The sequence below is a fragment of the Talpa occidentalis genome, unplaced genomic scaffold (assembly GCF_014898055.3).
Source record: "Talpa occidentalis isolate TD23 unplaced genomic scaffold, MPIMG_talOcc4v2.1 talOcc4.2, whole genome shotgun sequence".
NCBI classification, from domain to species: Eukaryota; Metazoa; Chordata; class Mammalia; order Eulipotyphla; family Talpidae; genus Talpa; species Talpa occidentalis.
In genome coordinates this window covers 22403901-22422612 of record NW_023602073.1, presented here as the reverse complement: position 1 = coordinate 22422612, position 18712 = coordinate 22403901, and the positions used below count along the sequence as shown (strand labels likewise).

General features: G+C 42.0%; 1 protein-coding gene and 1 pseudogene across 1 annotated transcript in view; both read left to right on the top strand.

Moving 5' to 3' along the window:
* GMDS (GDP-mannose 4,6-dehydratase) overlaps nt 1–18712 on the top strand; it is a 544099-nt gene that overhangs the window by 228928 nt on the left and 296459 nt on the right. The gene's annotated exons all lie outside the window — the stretch shown is intronic.
* On the top strand, nt 14867–14966 carry LOC119253657 (U2 spliceosomal RNA; annotated as a pseudogene).

The window sequence follows — 18712 nt, the reverse complement described above, 5'->3', positions numbered from 1 at the left end:
AGCTCAGTATCTTTATAGTTTCCATATGAATGTAAGAGCATGAGCAGCAAACCAGTGTTTGTTTCTGAAAGTCACTCTTCACATCGTCTCACTTGACTCACTTGGCCATTCAATATTCTTTCTTTGCATTGCATTTAAGCAGATACCCAGAAATTACTGTGCTTTGAGAATATTTTTTTAAATATTTGAAATATCAATTCTTATATTTAGGATCATCTTATTCCTTTCCCCTCCCGCAGAAAACCATATTGTTTGCATTAACTTGTTGCTTTTTCGTGTTGTAATCAAGACTGCTAAGACATGCACTATCAAATACTAGCTTGTAAGGAAGAAAATGTGTACTGTCATCGTTACTTCTGATTTACTGGAGCATGAGAAGTCTTTACTAAACATACACACTTTTCCAATTCAGAATCACACAATTGAATTCTAGGAACTTGTATTAATTTCACGATCACTTAGCCTTTTAGCTTGAGAATAAACAAGAAGTCCAGCCTTCTGAGTTGTTTTATGCCCAATAACTAGCAATGCTCATAATTTTTTTAAGTGAACTTTTATGTGACTGTATAGCCACATAATTAAACCAACAAGCCATGGGGAAAGATTAAAGTGACAGGTTTACAAAGGTATCTTTAGCCATACATTTTTATTTTATAATTGCGTAAGTTTAAAACTCCCACGATGGGCTGTTAAAGCCTAGGAACTCAGCCTGTCATCTCTGTTGCCCAAAAGGAAAACAAATTAACAAGCAGCCAGAAACATTGCTTTAATTAATTTTGTGGTTCTGGTTTCTTTAGTCAAGGGAAAAGGAAAAGAGCATCTCAGCTGTCCTTGCCCCCTGTGCTGGGTGTGGTGGGCGCTTAGGAGCCGGTTCAGGAGGTGATGAACCCTACCACCCCTTTGGCCACTCACGTACGGTTACAACATTGTTTGGTCTTTATGCTCCCCCCTCAACTCTTCCATTTGAAAAAAAAAAATTCACTTGTCTTGGGTCAGGTTAGGATAGGAAAAGATTATTTTCTTTGTTTTTTATTAATACAAGAGCAGGAGTACAGGCCAGATGTGCGGGAGGGTGAGAGGATTCACCATAGATAGAGTGGGGAACAGAACAGGCAGACTGACGAAATACAGTGCTGAGGGGAGCAGCGGGCGTGACAGGAGAGGTCTGCTTGCCATATGGGTTGCTCCGAGGCCGGCGGGAATTGAACCAGCACTGCAGAGGCTGTGGACAGCTTCACAGCGCTGCGCTCAACCACCTGCACCACCATGGAGGCCCAGGATAGGAAAAAATATTCTTAATAGAATTAAAAGGTAAAATTAAATATAACCACTCCTTACACACACAAAATAGATCCCGTGTTTGCATGCTTTTTTTTTTTTTTTTTTTTTTTTTTTGCTTTGTCCATGTTAATCACTTTTTTCCTTAAAAATTTCTAATTTCAAAAGTAACATTTCTTGGGCCTCCCCGGTGGCTCAGTGGTTGAGCGCTAGGTTGCAAAGCTGACCGCAGTCTCTGCCGCACCGGTTCAATCCCCGGCTGCTCCCCAGCCGCCGGAGGAGGGTCCCACATGGCGCACAGACCTCTCCTGCTGTCCGCTGCTCCCCTCAGCAGTGTACTTCGGACCTTCTGCCTGCTCTGCTCCCCGCTCTGGCTCTGGTGAATTCTCTCACCCTTCCGTGCTTCTGACTGTACCCAGTGCTTGTACAAATAAATAAATAAATCTTAAAAAATAAATAAATAAAAGAGTTGTCATTAAAAAAAAAAAAAAGTAACATTTCTTTAAAAAAATCTTTTTTAGTGAAGTAGCAGTGCATTGTAACAGTGTGTAAATTCCAGATGTTCTTCATTGAGAATCAGCATGTGTCTATACTGTGTCAGATTCACCATAAAAGTCCATATCTGTCCTTCCCCACTCTTGTTCCTTTTTATTTAAAAGAGAAGAGAACCGTGGAGGAGGGTCAAAGGGGAAAGTGGAAGGTCCCTCCCTCCCAGCTCTCTCCTTAAACTCTCCCTTCACAACTGCCCCAAGTGTCCCCTCCCTTAGCTCTGCATCTGTGTCTTTGCTTAAGTGTTTGTTACATACCTGACCTTGTAGCAGACACCACTTTGTTTAATTAAACATGTTAAATCAATGATAATTCATTTATATAATCAAAGAAAAATTTATAGAAGTACATGTGAAGGGGCCTCTCTGGTGGCGCAAGAGGGTAAGCACTGCACTATGAAGCAATCTGCAGTCTCTGAGCACAAGTTCGATCCCTGGCCGGCCAGAGAGCAACCCACATGGTGCAGCAGACCTCTCCTGACTCTCCTGCTGCTCCCCTCAGCAGTGTACTTCGGTCATTCTGCCTGTTCTGTTCCTCACTCTGTCTCTGGTGAATCCTCTCACCCCCCATATCTCTGGCCTGTACCCCAGCTCTTGTATACATAAATAAACATTTTTTTTAAAAAGAGAAGTACATGTGGAAATGAACTAGAGGCATCCAATGTAATACTTGATAAGATATCTGATACTTAATTCTTACAGCATTTCTTGAGACTGGAAAATTAGTTTTCATATTAAATCAGTCAGAGAATTATAATAATGTTTTGTCACAATTAACTGATATTTTCTAAGGAGATTCTTTGCCAGACTGAGAATTTCATTCCCTGATATTAGACTGTGTTGTTCACTTAGCTCAGCAGTACCTACCTGCCAATCCAGTGTTTAGTGGATATTTTTAAATGAGCAAATAAAAGGTCACCTCATGTTTCAGTAAAACTTCACTGACAGGAAAGCCAGGAAGTCTGTTAGATATCAGTAAGAATTTATAAGATACAGTAGTCCCCGCCTTCTCCATGGGGCCATGTTCCAAGACCTCCCACTGGCCACCTGGAACCTCGGACAGTGAGGGAACTTCCCACACACACTGTGCGTTTCCTGTGTGTACAGACATACTTGTGATGAAGTTTGACTTATAAATTAGGCACAATAAGAAGTTAACATCAATAACTGAATAATAGAAAAATGGTAACAGCACCCTGTAATGAAAGGCACGTGTTGTGCTGGTGCTGTCAAATCTTACTATACATAATGTTGTCAGGCCATGTTTACTGCCCGTAACTGAAACCACACAACACAGATTTCGGAGAAGGGGGACAACTGGACAACTGTAGTTTTTACATAAATGTTGTTTTACTGATTGTATGCGTATGGTAATTGAAAGTAACAAACTATTCTGAAATTAAGGTTAAGTCTGATTTATTTGCCTAAAGGATCGAATTCATTTTTACATCATAAGTGTGCATTACCTATCAGTCTTCCTTCGCGCACTTAACACAGGGGAACACACATGGCGTGACAGTGGTACATTTTGAGCTGGTCTAAGGTAGGTCATCACCACACCCAATTAGTAGAGTCCAAACTGATACAGCTTTGGGGGCACATGCACTTTTCCTCTAAGGAAAAAAAAATGACAAAGCCCTTTTGATTGGATGAATCCTATGCACCATGAGCATTTCAGACTAAAAAGTATGGAATCAGTATTTTTCAAAGGAAAGATATTCTACACCACAGGTTGGCTAACTATAGGACTCATGGACCAAAACCAACCCTTCTGCCACTTTTTGTAAACACAGGGTCTCTGGGAAAAGCCACAGCTATTGTTTGCAGACTGTCCCTGGTGGCTCCCACAGCCGTGTCCTGCAAATCCCAATATATTTACTGTCGGGTTCTTTGTGAAGACACGTGCAGGCTATAGCTGCAGGATCTAACTACTGTTAGCTCCTCAACTTCAAGAGCCTTTGAGTGGGGTTTTATATGGGTTTCTCTCAATGGAGCCAGATAAACTTACAGAAAGATTTCCAATATGACAGGGAGTCAACATTTAACCCATCCATAGATAGAATTCCTGAACTATTTTGGTTCAGTGGGGTTTGTGAAGTTTACTGAACTACTTAGACATGGATCCCCATTAACTAAGTCACTGACCAAAGAGCTGAAAGTCGTTCATCCCAGCAACCCTTGCACCTAAGTCTGACCCTTTGCCTTGTGCTTTTGATTGTTTTGTATGTCTTTTCTCCATCCAAGTCCTTTTTAAGAACACTTTCGTTGTGAGAAGTTTGGGAGGCCTCCAAAGACAGGCTTAACTGTGGCTGGCAGGGATCACCACTTGGGATCCTTGTCCAGGCCACAAAGCCCGTCCTCCAGGACATGACCTCTGCTTCCCTCACGCAAACACTAGCCACTCTTTCCGTTATGGCGGGATGACTGCTGAGCTCAAGTTCATTGCTTTTTATAAAATGGAGGCACTGTGGGATGCCACTACACATTCCTAATGAGAGGTGTTTAAAAGTAGAAGTTCATGTTCATGGAGGCTTGAAAATCACATGTATCATCATGTGCTGTGAATCACTATGTATCTTATGTATCCTCCCTTGGCACCCTCAGGGGATGAATCCAGGACTTCTGCAGACAGGAGACTCCCCAGCACTCCAGTCACTCCTGTAAAATAGCACAGTATTGGGTGTGATCTGTACGGGACCCGCTTGTACTTAGATCGTCTCCAGGTTACTTAGAGTACATGGTGAGTGCTGTGTAAACAGTTGTTGTCCTGAGCTCTTTAAGGGATACTCACAAGAAAGAAAGTCTGATCACATCCACACACATGCCCCCGTGATGGACCTCATAGTTCATAGGGAAATATTTTCAATCCAGGGTTGGTTGAATCTGGGCTTGGAGGATCCATAGAGCCAGAGGGCAGATTATAATGATGTTCTCAATATTAACGGCGTACTATTCTTTCTTTTAATGAAAAGAGTAGTTGCTTCAGTTCTTGACTAAGTTGCACCAAGCTGGACATATATGTGAGAAAACTTTCCCTCTCCTGTTGTTTCTCCAAACTTGAAAATTCCTCATCTGTCTGACTGGTGTATTTATACATCTCTATATGGACATAAATGCAGGGTTCTGCTCGCCACACATGCTGATGTGGTACTGTCTTTCTCTTGGACACACAGACCTACATATTCTCTGTTTAGGAAGGAAAGGATATGTTTATTGTGTAGAACTGTTACATTTCTATGAAGAAAATGTCATGTGTATGAAATCTTTCTGCTTTTGTTGCTGATTCTTTTTTTTTTTTAAAGATTTATTTCATTTATTTGTGCAACAAGAACTGTGGTATAGACCAGAGGTGCAGGGGGTGAGAGGATTCACTAGAGGCAGAGTGGGGACCAAAACAGGCGAATTTACTGAAATACACTGCTAAGGGGAGCAGCAGGCAAGAAAGGAGAAGTCTGCTGTGCCACGTGGCTCAACTCCTTGGCCGAGAAGCGAACTCTTGCTGCAGTGGCTGGCGATAGCTTGATGGTACTGACTTTAACCCCTCCACCACCAGGGAGGTCCTCTTTCTTTATCTTTGAAAAACTAATCAGTTAATAAGACCTTGATGTCATAAAGTTGTTAAAGATACAAATTAAACTGGAAAAAGATGCTAAGAAAATTTTTAAGTAAGTTATGAGTGAGGATACTAGAAGCTTTCTCTTCAAATGTACTGATTATCATTAATAAAATCTTTTAACTTTAAGATTATTCTACACAGCAGAATATTAGAGCACATCTGTTAGTAAAGCTAATAGTAATATTTCTAGTTCTGATTGCATATTACTTGAGAAGATAAAGTAACAGGGATACTTACTGCTCATCACCTGGATAATTCAACCATTTTGATAATTACATTTTATTCTTATGTCAGCAGATGATTTTGGCACATCATAAACACAAGTCAAGTCATCTGATCTTCAGAAATTATGAATATACTTTAGTGTATTGTAAGTATGTTATGCAAATAAGGAACATTTTGCATGATCATTAAGTGGGAGCAAAAATAGAGAGAGATGATCCCTTCTAGTTTCAAAGGATAGAAAAATTGAATGATTAGATCAAACCTGACTCAATCCTTAACTTTGGCTGTCGCCATGGTGATTAAGGATGAGATGCACATAACGTTGTGGGTCCTTTTTTAAAAAAATATTTTATTTATTTATATAAAAACCAGGGTACAGGCCAGATTTGCGGGAGGGTGAGAAGATTCACCAGAGACAGAGTGGGGAACAGAACAAGCAGACTGATGAAATACACTGCTGAGGGGAGCAGCGGGCATGACAGGAGAGGTCTGCCGCGCAAGCGGGTCCTTTTTTTGAAGGTGACCTTTCTATTTTCAGTGTGACTGTAGAATTTGAGGCTCAGGTTCCTGCAGCTAAGGGATGGTATAGGTTTCTGAGAGCCTCCCCAGCACCTGTCCTTGAGGACAAGGCCCGCCCCAGGAGTGCACTTGGGGAAGGTTCTCTGCTGTTTGGTGTCAGCATGTCGGGCTCCAATGTCTACCAGATCCCAGTCGTGTGGCCCACTTACATTTGACTTTCTAGTTTTACAGAAGGAGGTCAACTGTCCAGGCTTTCGAGGGTGTTTTTTCTTATGCTGACTTCTCTTAGTCTGTAGCTCATTAGTCAGTCTGGACAAGGGAGTGACTACCACTTACAGAATCAAGGAAGAAGTCAAGTTTGGCAGGTGAGCCTACCTCACCACCACTAGTTTACCAGCCATGAGTCACATGTCGTGAATGACTTCATCCTCTGGATACCTTCAGTCTGAGTAAGAAGTCACGGTCCGTGTGCTGTCTTCCATTCTCCTCCCACTCTTTCTCTTCCTTTTTTTTTTTTTAAGTGTTTAAGAATGGAACATTTTCTCAGCAAAGATGAAGTATTGCCTCTTCCCAGTAGGTTGTTCTCCTTTTCCTCCCCCTTCCCTGTTTTTTACCCCCAAGGATGTTCCCCCACGTGCGTGTACAGCAGGGCGCCCTCTCGGCCACCCTGGAGCCTCCCAGCGGACCCCAGCTACTCCTCCTTCTTCCTCTGGAAGCTCTTCCTTGCTGGTCTCCCTGTTTTCTCCAGAATTCCAGTGCCAATAAGTGGCTGGTGCATCAGGTGCTTATTTTATTTTGCATTTGTCTGAGAAAAGAAGCATTTTTTTGAGATCAGTGCCCAGCTGAGGGAATCAGAGTAGTTTAGTCATGATTATCACCATCATTGCCAGCATCAAGCATTCTATGGTGAAAATATTGTACCCAGGAGCTGCTCTTGTTGCATTTGAGATAAACATTCAATACTCTAAAGGTACTTTTAGAGACATTTAAACTAACTTGATTAACTGGCACATTTATTTATATGTACATGGAAATTCATAAAAGCTCTAGTGTAACTTTTAAAATTTTAAAATATATGTTCACCCACTAATTTCACACACTCTTCCCTGGAGATAGCTTTTGAGGAACAGATTTTTAGCATCCACCTGTATGTGTCCTCCCCAAATACCCTCAGAATTTATGAGCAAGAAAGGAATTTAAAGATCTTCCATCCCATTTATTTCATCAATGAAGAAATTGTCCAAGATCATGAAACAACAAATGTTAACAGCGAGGCTAGAAATAACCCCGGGAAGGGAGGAGTAAAATAAGCAGCTCATATTTGTGGGAATACCATACGTGTATGAATTTCTTAGTTGAAACTGAAGCAAGCCAGCCCCCATTGAGCAGATTTGGTACTGGGCGAGAGAATGAAGCTAATGGAGAAGTTAGAGATTTATCTCTATGGCTCTTTTCTTTTGTACAAGACATTAATCAGTTTGGCTAAAGATAATATTCCTTTGAGATGTTGAGCAGAAATCATAATAAAGCAACTTTATAATTTTAAAGTATACATGTGATATGAGGTAAATAACCTGCCATGAGCATCTCCAACGTCGGCAATGTGAGGAAATAGAACTAATTCCAAATACATTAAAAGTCCTGTGGCAATAAGAAGTTACAAAGTACTTTAAATATATCCATAATTAACACTTTAAGTCTACCACAAATGGATGGTGTAGTACTACTGTTAAGATATTGAGCCATTTTTAGAAGATATAACTCTTTCCTTGAAATAAGGGCTACATAAGAAACCATATGTATCAGTATAAGCATAGTATTCACCTCGACTGAGGGAATCTGACATTTTTAAGGTTCATGATCTTGTCGTTTTGAACTTGCGCTTCTTTTTTTTTTTTGCTGCCGAATGTTTTGCTTCTTAAAATGCCTATTTATTTTCATAAATTAATTTTCAGATTTTTTTAAAAACTAAGTTCATATAAAAATTAAAAAGTTAGGTTACAGTCAAATTTGAATCATTTTCTTTAAACATTGTTCTTTAATCGTTGCTGTCAGGATGGGATTAATGCTCTAGATGGAGGATCTCAGCTGCGGGTGGAGGAATAGGGGCAGGGTGAGTATGAATTTGCCCCCCAGGGGACATGTGACTATATCTGGAGATGTTTTCGGGTGTACAGCTGGAGGTGAAAGTGCCACCAGTGTCTGAGAATAGCAGCCAGGGGCAGACCAAACAGGGCCCTGCCCAACCAGCAGTGCTAAGCATGAGGTCCACAGCCCTAGAAGTACCCCCAAATATTGCTACCACCAAATCTAGATGTATCACATCTGTAAGACTAGGATCTCCTTTTTCTTTACATATCATATGCTTTGCAGTAAATCCTTCATAGACTTTAGCAAACATTTACTGATACACAGGAGGGGAAAAAATGCCGATTTTTAATAGCCCCACTTACAGCCATTTAAACCATAACTATTCTGGTCTCTTCAAGGTAGCCCCAAGTCAGAGAAGGCCCACAGAGCAGATGTGTCCAATAATGAGGGCTCTCTTGACTTATTGGACCTGGACTCTCACGCTAGTGACCTTCTGGACCACAGAACCAGGTTAAGACAGGTCCATGACCATTCCCCTACCTCCAGAATAAATGCACATACTTCCCTCTTGCCATAACGTATAACAGGAATAACGCTTTCCTTTGGGAGTAAGCTGGAGAGGCTGTGTTCTGGCTGTGATATAAGGCAGCTATTAAACAGATTTGAGATCCTCTTTTGTTAAAGTGTGGGGCTACGGTAGTATTTATGTCAGAGGATGACTATGGAAATTTTTAATTATTTAGATTTGTATAGATACATTAGTGTTTAGGGGACAATAGATTGCATAACATAAATCAAATAACTGGAACTTGTTTGTATTGAATCCCACAGATAGCACCCCTCATTCTGCGTGTGTGTATATAATAATCTTTTAAAAAATGACTAGGTTAGTATTTGCTTGTCTGATTAGCAAATTCAAGTCATACACAAACACAGAAACCAGTATCTACCATCTCAATATTTTTTTTGTACTTCTAGATATTAAAGGTGCTTTGTGGTATGTTGAGATGAGCATCATAGGCTTAGTTTATTGAAGCAAATCTTAGCGGCCCATTGTGACATCGGGGTGAAGTAATCTCAGTGTGGTGCCCAGCACAGCATTATAGGTCTGGCACAGCAGCCCTCTGTGTGGAAAGGGTGAGGCCGCCGGCCACTCATCTGAACACTCCGCCTCTAACTGGCCTTAACACTTGCCCGCAAGCTGACATCACTAGGCTGCCTATTACATTTGTAGACTGGGATTCTTCCCAGATGACATGTCCGCTGGGAGATCACAAAGCTATCTGCCCATGTGACTCTCGGTGGAGTGATGAGGTGTAACTTCTTGAACATGAAAGGCTATTCAGCCAAAGTCAAGCCCTGCCCACTGACTGAAGCAAGATGTCTGGAATTGCTAAAATGAATTCTAGTTTTATTTTTAAATCTTTTGTCATTTCTATGACAATGACATGTGAAGCCAAACTGACAGCTGTCCGGTCTCACACAGCACAGCTCCCACAGTTAAGCAGGCAGAAAACATGGTGGGTAGGGAGACCTCGCTCAGATCTGTTTACCCCTCTGTGTTGATGCCAAAGTCCCTGAGTGGGCCTGTGGTGCTTGTGGAAGAGGCACAGTCTTGTGGGATCCTTCCAAGTGGGTTCATCATGAGGGAACTTGGAGTACATGGGACAGGAACATGCAATCTTGTCTATTTGATATTGCATCCTGGATTATTCACTTCTTGACTTCTCCCCTGCTAAGGAGACAGACCCTATGTATAGCTCAATCAGCAAGATTATGGTGGCTACTGATACAGGCCACACAGAAATGTGATCTAGCAGGGCTGCTGCTGAGAGATGGTTTGAACAAGAAACTGGGAATGTATTAAGATGTTCTAAGATGAATTTGGGAAATCACTCAGCCGCCTATAAATTGGAAAAAGGGAAAAATTGCAGCAATGGAGAATTGCTGAACTTGGTAAAAGTCACTCAGGCTATTCTGGCAGTTTTACTAGTGAAACTGGAACCAGGAAAGTAAAAAAAAGGATGATCCATATCAAAGACCTTTGGAAAAATAGCTAAGCCATTAATTATTTTAAAAAAGGATTCTGATAGTTTTCTTAATTATTCTGTGAGAATCTTACATGAAAGATGAAATATTGTTTGTCCAAAACAAATTACAAGCCAGATAACAAAGAATTTCATTTTTTAACTCTCTGGAGGAAAAAAAAGCACCTAAGTACAATTTAATTTAACTGTTATTTAAGATAAATTGCCAGTTTTTTTTTTTAATGGCATTTCCCCCCCAAATTTAGTTTGAGACAAAGGTTTCTTTTTCATTATTTATCATGGCATCTTGTTTCCCCCTTTTAATTGGTGCAGGTTCAGGTGAGGATGTAGAAGTTTTCTGTGCCTTAGACACTAGCAAATTCCACCACTTACTCAATGAGTTATTTGCCAAGTTTCTCAGTCTTAACTCAGCTTCCTCATCTGTACAAATGGGATAATGATAGTTTTCACTGAGGTTTGTTCTAAGCATTAAAGGAAACAACATACGGAAAGTTATGAGCACATTATTGTTGTTATTGTTATTATTGTCATTACTTCCACCACTAGCACTAATGTTGCATCTGAGGAAGGTGAGTTGATTTAGGCCAATCCATGACTGAAAATGTAATTACAATAAAAGAGGGCAATAAATGAGGACATTAATAAAAGCACAGACTACTGTCTGCTGAGCACGTTCCAGAGTTAAGCTTTCAGACCTTTATCACTAACTGTTCAGGTAGACAGCGATAAAGTGAATTCACAAAATATGAGCATAGAAGGCAGGAAGAAGGTTCTGCCTTCTGTTGTTTATGAGTTGCTAAATCCCCAAAGTTCATTTAAAGCCTTAACTCTGACTAGAAAAGATTTTTTAAGACACGGAAAAAAACTTTTCTTATTAATGTATGCCCACCCTTTGCAGAAGAAGACTTACTCTACCAGAAAATGATGGTTGTAAGGAAAAAATGAGCAAGATCAGTGAAGAGCACCAGCTCTTCACAGTGAGCACCCTGGGAAGCTCCACAGAGGAGCAAACTCTGGCATCAAAACCAGCTGATAATGACTCAGTCCTTCAGCACTACTTTTGGCTTGGGCTTCAGCCGATACTAAAACATAATGATAAATTCTGGGAACAGAACCAGCAGGGCGGGCCAAGCCTACAAGGGCCACAGAAAGAGAATCTGCCTGCAGCATAACCAGTTCTTGGGTTATTTCATTGTGTTTTGGGGGAGGAGAGTTGGAGAAATTTGTCAGAACCACCAAATATCCCTTCAAGATTGTTAGGTGCTTACAAATACACGTTGATACGTAGAGACAGTAAAGTCTCAATTTAGCCTAAACCAAGAACATGAGTGGGATGTCCCCCGCACAAAGTTTAGGTGTGAGAGGGGAGAGAGGCAGAAGGGCTATTTCTTGAAATTTAGGTACCTAGACTCACATATCTTCATTTTTTTTAAAAAAAATAGGTATATCGGCTCTAGTTTCTGGAAAATTTTCAATTCCTGTCAATACACAACCTTAGAACAGGGAAAACAAAGACTTCTCAGATATTTGTTCTTAGACACTAGTGCCAAGGAGTATTGCACCTCAGATTTTACTCCTCAGAGGCCTGCCTTTACTCAGACACTGGTTCCCAAAGAGTCATTCTCCTTCATATTTGTCTTCTCAGACACTAGAGCCAAAATGATTTCTTCTCAGATTTTTCTCCTTAGAGCCCTATGTTCTCCTCAGACCCTGGTTCCCAAAGAGTCATTTTCCCTCAGATTTCTCTTCTCAAACACTAGAGCCCAAAGAGATTTCTCTTTAGATTTTTCTCCTCCTAGTCCTGTCCTCTCCTCAAGGCTCTTGTTCCCAAAGAGTCATTTTCCCTCAGATTTCTCTTGTCAGACACTAAGTCCTAAGAGATTTCTCCTACATTTTTCTCCTTAGAGCCCTGTCCTCTCCTCAGACACTCGTTCCCAAAGAGCCATTTTCCCTCAGATTTCTCTTCTCAGACAGTAAGTTCAAAGAGATTTATCCTAGATTTTTCTCCTCAGAGCCCTGTTTTCTACTCAGACACTGGTTCCCAAAGCATCATTTTCTCTCAGATTTCTATCTCAGACACCAGAGCCAAAGTGAATTCTTCTCAGATTTTTCTCCTTAGAGCCCTGTGTTCTCCTCAGACCCTGGTTCCCAGAGAGTCATTTTCCCTCAGATTTCTCTTCTCAGACACTAGATTACAAAGAAGTTTCTTCTCAGATTTTTCTCCTGTGAGCCCTCTCTTCTCCTCTGCCTCTGATTCCCAAAGTGTCATTTCCCCTCAGTTTTTCCTCCTCTGACTCGGGTGCCCAAAGAGTAATTCTCTTCAGATATTCTCCCCAGCTGTCTATCTTTATTCAGTCTGTTTCCCATAGATTATTTTCCTTTGTGCTTAGCTGATCCATGGATTCCTTCTTTTTGAAGACCATATTGCCCATTCCAATTTGAATATACATTTTACCTCGATCCTCAGAATCTGTGCTGCCTGACATATTTGTTATCGGGTAGGAACCTTATTTTTATTATGTTGGTCCTGGGTCTCTGAGATTTTGGTGTTAGAGCTTGTCTGTCCTTCACCACTCCTCTCCATCTTTTCCAGTCCTGCACACACATGGTCCACAGACCTAATTATTGGAGAATAAAATTTCCAGGAAAGAACAAAGGTTGATATCATATTATGCTGATTTCTGCAGGTATGCACATATCATTCTTATGAAACTTTTAACATATCAAGTAAGCCTGAACTTTCTTCAATTGTGATAGTTCAGATCATACATGAAGATTATGTAGCCCAATGTGGTATGATTAGGGAAGTAAAAAATACAAGCTGATTATAAAGAGTCTCTTCCTGGCTGAATAAAAGGTTTATATGGCCATAATCTTTCCAGTAACGTAAGGGGTAGTCCCTGGCCCACCTGAGGTCAGAGAAGGCTGGTAACGTGTCATCCCTGGACCACATGCCTCTTCAAATCCTATCAGTGAGTTTATACAGAAGGGAGCAAAACATTTTGTTGAGGCAGAGCTTCTGAAAGTCACACTGATTAATTTGAACAGAGAAGACATGTGTATTGCCAAGAACCTCTGTGCTATCTGTTCCCATGTGGACAGCCACGAGCAGTACCCTCTCAATGATGGAGTAGATATCTAATCTGTGACATGTAGGAATGTTTCCTAAACTTTCTAACGAAGGGAACTATTCCTGATGGGAAGCACATATACAGAGCTGAACATGAATATAATCTATTCTATAGTCAGTGCTAGAATGAACCGGAGAACTTGGTAGACACAACTAAACACAGTATTGTTATTGAAGGCTGATGGTATGGAATTGAAATCACTTCTCTAGGATGGATTTTGGGTGGGGGTGGAAGGAGTCAAGTGTTCCCCCCAAACCTCCCTATGAGATGGGTCCCAGTCTCTCGAGTGCACCACCACCAGGATATTACCTGCATTTGGGAGCCTTACCTCCTTAGAGACCTCAGCAGCTCCCTACCCCACCTCCAGATACACAAACACCTTCTTTCCTCCCATGGGATGAACATGTCCTGTGGTCATTACCTCCCTAAATGGTGACTCATCATTTTTAACATACTCCCTTTTTCTTGGTTGAATTCTAAGTGCTTCTAAGACTGCAATCTTTATTTTCATTTTATTGTGGTCATGTTGGTTTATATAATTGTGATTTGTAAGTATAGGATCCCCCCTTTGGGTGCTGTCACCATAGCTCACCCACTGCCAAAGCACCCATAGTCCTCCACCAAGTCCTCCCCACATTGTCCCTCCCATTCCCTTCCTCCCCTCTCCCCCCCCCCCACCCATGCTCTAGTGTCAGCTTGGTAGGTTTGGTCTTTTAATTTGGCTTGGTCTGACCCTTTGTTTGTTTGTTTTTTTTTAATTCCACTTTTAAGCGACACCATGAGACTGGACTCTTTAGTCACAAGTCATCCTTGAGAGGTCTATAGTGGCCTCCTCAGCCAATGACTTGCATATAAAAAAGCGTCAATATATGAGACTGTCATTAATTTGAATAATGACCATGGACATAGCAGCTAGCACTTAACTCTTAGTGTATGTAAGGCACTCTGTTCTTCCCTCACTTCTTTCAATCTAATGTAATAAAGTCAGTAACCAGGCTCGATGCTGTCCATTTCATAGGTGAGGAGACAAGTGTCGGGAGGTTAGGTTATTCCCATTGTGAGCATGGGCTGCATGATCTGGCCCAGGCAGCTCGCTCCTAAGCCCCTGTGGTTGTCCCTTGCAAGCCCCGTGCCTATGGTAGCCTCTGTTGTGGCTCACATTGCTTGTCCGCAGATGAACTTTTTTCTAGTCACATCAGCCCCCTTTCCTGACCCTCTGATTTTTTTCCTCCAGACCTTTATTCCCATCTGACATTTTGTTGTTTCTTCTTTACTTTCCTGGTTTTTCTTTTTTAGTTTTGCTAAATCCTCAATTTAAAGAGTGAAAAAAATGAAATGATGAAGCAAAGTATAGGAGCAAATTCTTTCATTTGAAGCTGGTCATATAGTGGACATAAGAAACAGGTACACATCGCTTCTCGGCCTTTTGGCTAAGATCAAGTGTAGTATCTGTTCTTATAAGTTTAATATCTGATATGTCCTCTATCCGAGGACAATATATACAGCCCAAATGCCCAAAAATAGATGACTGGCTCAAGAAGATGTGGTACATATACACCATGGAATATTACTCAGCATTCAAAAAAGATAAACACATGCAATTTGCAGCAACATGGATGGCGCTGGAAGGCATCATGCTCAGCGAAATAAGCCAGAAAGAAAAGAAAAATACCGGATGGTCTCACTCACAGCAGGAATCTAGAAAACTTAAATAAGGGACCAGGAAAATGAATAACTATAAGAAAGTGAAAATCAAAATCAACAAAAAACTATGAACCAGAGACACTTTTTGGGGGGTGGGGGGCGGGAGAGGAGAGATTGGGGTCAGAATGGGGGGGTTGAAATTGTATGGGGAATATAAAAATAAAATTTACAAAAAAAAATAACTACTATCAGTTCAATACCCCCCCCCAAAAAAAAAACCAACAAGCAACTATAAACCAGAAACACACTATGGGGGAGGGGAGGAGGAAGTAGGATCAAACAAGGGTGGTGGGAATTTTATGGGGACTGTAACCAAGATAAAAATGCATACACTGTACAAAAATGAAAAATGATGTTAAAAAATATATAAAATAAAATTAAAATGCTCATTAAAAAAAAAAAAAACAGGTACAATAAATATGTGGCTAAGTTACCCTGGGAATCTGACCTTGTATAGACTATTTCATAAAATGAAGTGCAACTGTTATTACAGAGCAGGCAATGTTACTTGCTTTCCTCAGGTGAAAAATAGCATTTGGCCTCATTTGTTTTTGGGGTCTGGCCTCTATTTACTTTCCTGTGACAGGAGAGAAGAACAGAATCTGTATCCTGAGAGCCAGGCGAGATTACCGACGGAGGAAGGAGACACAGTCGGCTCATTTTATAGACATTTGTCTTGTCCCTACTTTCTATCATGAAGAATTTGAATCAAAGGCCTTTTGATGATTTTCTTACTTTGCCGTCTTTATACTGGGATGGCAATAAGCCAACCTTGTTTTGTAAAAGGTACTTTGAACATGAAATTTATGTGACATGTCCCTGCTTTACTTCTCAAATATCACCGCAGCTCTGAGTCGAGATGGAGGCTTAAGAAAAAACTTAATCCAAGAGGTTTAAGTAGGAGCATTGTCAGATAGAAGCACAAATGCCACCCTCCTGTGAGGTGGCTCTGCACAGCTCTCCCGGAACACAGCCAAGCATGATATAGAAGAAGACAGTGATCTTAATAGATCATTCTGTTAAAAGGAGTTGATTTTGAAATGTGCATTTCAATGTAAATTGGATTCTCCCAGACAGAGAGTAGGGGACTTTTGATTTTATTGTTTTTTATTGAGATGATGTTGGTTTAAACTGCCTGTGATGCAGGGGTGGAAGTTTCCACCAAGGCCCCACCATCCTCACCAGAGCAGACAGGTTGACCCTTCCGCATCGTGTTCCCCATGTCCTTTCCCCTCCCCACAAAGGTAAAGGTAGTGGCAAAAGAGATAAAAGAGCTAAGTTCATTTTGTACTAAATTTGCCAAGTGAAAGATACTTTACTCTTTAAATTGGAATTCCCTCCTTCCTTTTTTCCCCCCAAAATGCTCGTTGAACCCCTGTTGTGTGACAACCACTCCACCCACACTGGTGAGAGACATGGGGAGTGCAGGCACTGAGGTGACACTGGTTTGCCACACTGTGTGAATCAGTGGAATTGGGTCCCACCTTCTCGGATGGATGTCACCATCCCATCTGCCAACAGAGCACCCAGAGTTCTTACCACTCAACCCTGGGCCCCCTCCCCCTTCACTCCCGCCACCTTCTCCTCTCTGGTACCCCAATTCCACATCATTTTTAGGCTTTGTTTAAAAAAAAGAGGAAATGGTGATGGTATAGAGCAGTCGTGACACAGGGAGGCAGGCAGGAGAGAAAGGACTAATGGCTACAAAAATAACTTCCACTTAGAATCTCATGTCCTGGCACATTGAGCATGATGCCCCAATAAAGATATTTCTAGATGAGGAGATGAGAGAGAAGGGGATAGGGGGGTGCGGGGGAAATAATGCTTCTCTCTTCAAAAATCTCAGTTAAGTAAACTGAAACTGACGCTGCATTGTGGTGAGGCCGGTGGACATGTGCTTGAAGTGAGAGCACAGAGGGGAATAGCCCCACCTGGGGTGGGGTGCTCAGGCAGTCCTTTCATAAAGTGGCCCCTCAGTGTGATAGCTGGAGTATCTGTACCCTCATAATGGCATCTGGTTCTCTCTTCCCTCTCCTGCAGGGGGCCTGGTTTGGAGCAAACCTCTCCTCCACTCTCCTGTCCACAATCACCTTCTCTAAGACATGATCCCGACTGTGTTCACCTCTCCCTGGATCAGTTTCTTCCTCATCATTAGACCTTTCTCTTCAGCACGCAGAGGCTTGGCTGTTTCCTCCCGCCCTGAAATAAAATCTCCCAATCAGACCCTTCTCTTCCTTAGGGCAAAAGTCCTCAAAAAGTGTCGTCCACACTCTGTCTCTCCTCTCTCCCCTCCCCTCTCTCACGAGCCCTTCCATTGGACTTTGTCCACATTCGCTGAAGTTCTGTGATCGGGTTGTCTTGATGCTGGCATAGCCAGGGGCCTGTTCCAGCTTCCTCTCCCTCAGCCCCGACTTGTCTTTGTCCCGATGGGCGGCCTCTATGCACAGCTTTCCAGACCTCACGATTCCTCTATTTCTGTTTTCTTGCTCATTCTCCTCTTTGGGTGGTCCCTGCTGGTCTTGGGACTTGAAATACAAGCTACATTGTGGTTCCCAAGTGTGCATTTTCCAGAGAGCCTCCTCAGGAGGCAGATTCAGAGACTTACTCTGACTTTAGACGAAATCTCACCTGGTCACATCACGATTTAAACATTTCACACTGATTCATCCCCTGAGAGTTTTATCTGTGGATGAAATGGCCGGAGACGTTTAAAATAACACAGTGTATCTGTGGGTGAGGTGAGTATTTATTACAAATGATTTTTGATTTTGTGGGATTTTTGTCTTTGTCGGAGCTGGTTTGTTTGACTAAAGCGGTGGCTCTCAGTGGGGGCCCCTGGCCTCCCCAGGGCACATTTGACAATGTGTGGAGACAATTTTGGTTGTCAAGACAGGGAATGGGTGTGTGCCACTCACATCTAGTGGGTACAAGTCAGGGGTGCTACTAAAACACTCCAACATGCGCAGCACAACCCCCAAGAAGGGGCCCTCCAACCTCTAGTGTCATTCGGTCCAAAGCTGAGGAACCTGGACATGAGAGCTTCTGAATCAGACTTAGACACAGTAGAAGAGGCACAGAGCATTCGGTGCAAAAAGTAAGCAGTTTGAACATTTCTCTTTAAACACATGTTGATGAATAGTTGCCAAAAGGTGGTCGCTGTCCCAACAAATGCTCATTGTAGGCCCTCGGGTCGGCCTGCTCCTCCTGCGAGCGCGCCTGCTGGCCTCTGAGTACCTGCAGTTAAATTGTGTTGCTCTTGGCAGGGCCTCGCAAGCAATGAGGTAGGAGCTCTCTGATCTCCATCGTCCGCTCAGCCAGCCATGACCTTCCCAGTGTCTCTTCTTTCTACACCCTGTCTGCACCGAGCCACGGCCCAGTCAGCTCTCGGCAGGGTGGCCAGAGATTACCACAGGGGGGAAGGCAGGGCCTCAAGGCGGAGGTTCATGCGAGGTTCAGGATAAATTGGAACTATTTCTATTTTCCAGTGAATATCATCCAAACCCTCTTTGTACTTTATCTAACTCCAAAAAAATCTTGAAATCAAAAAGCTTT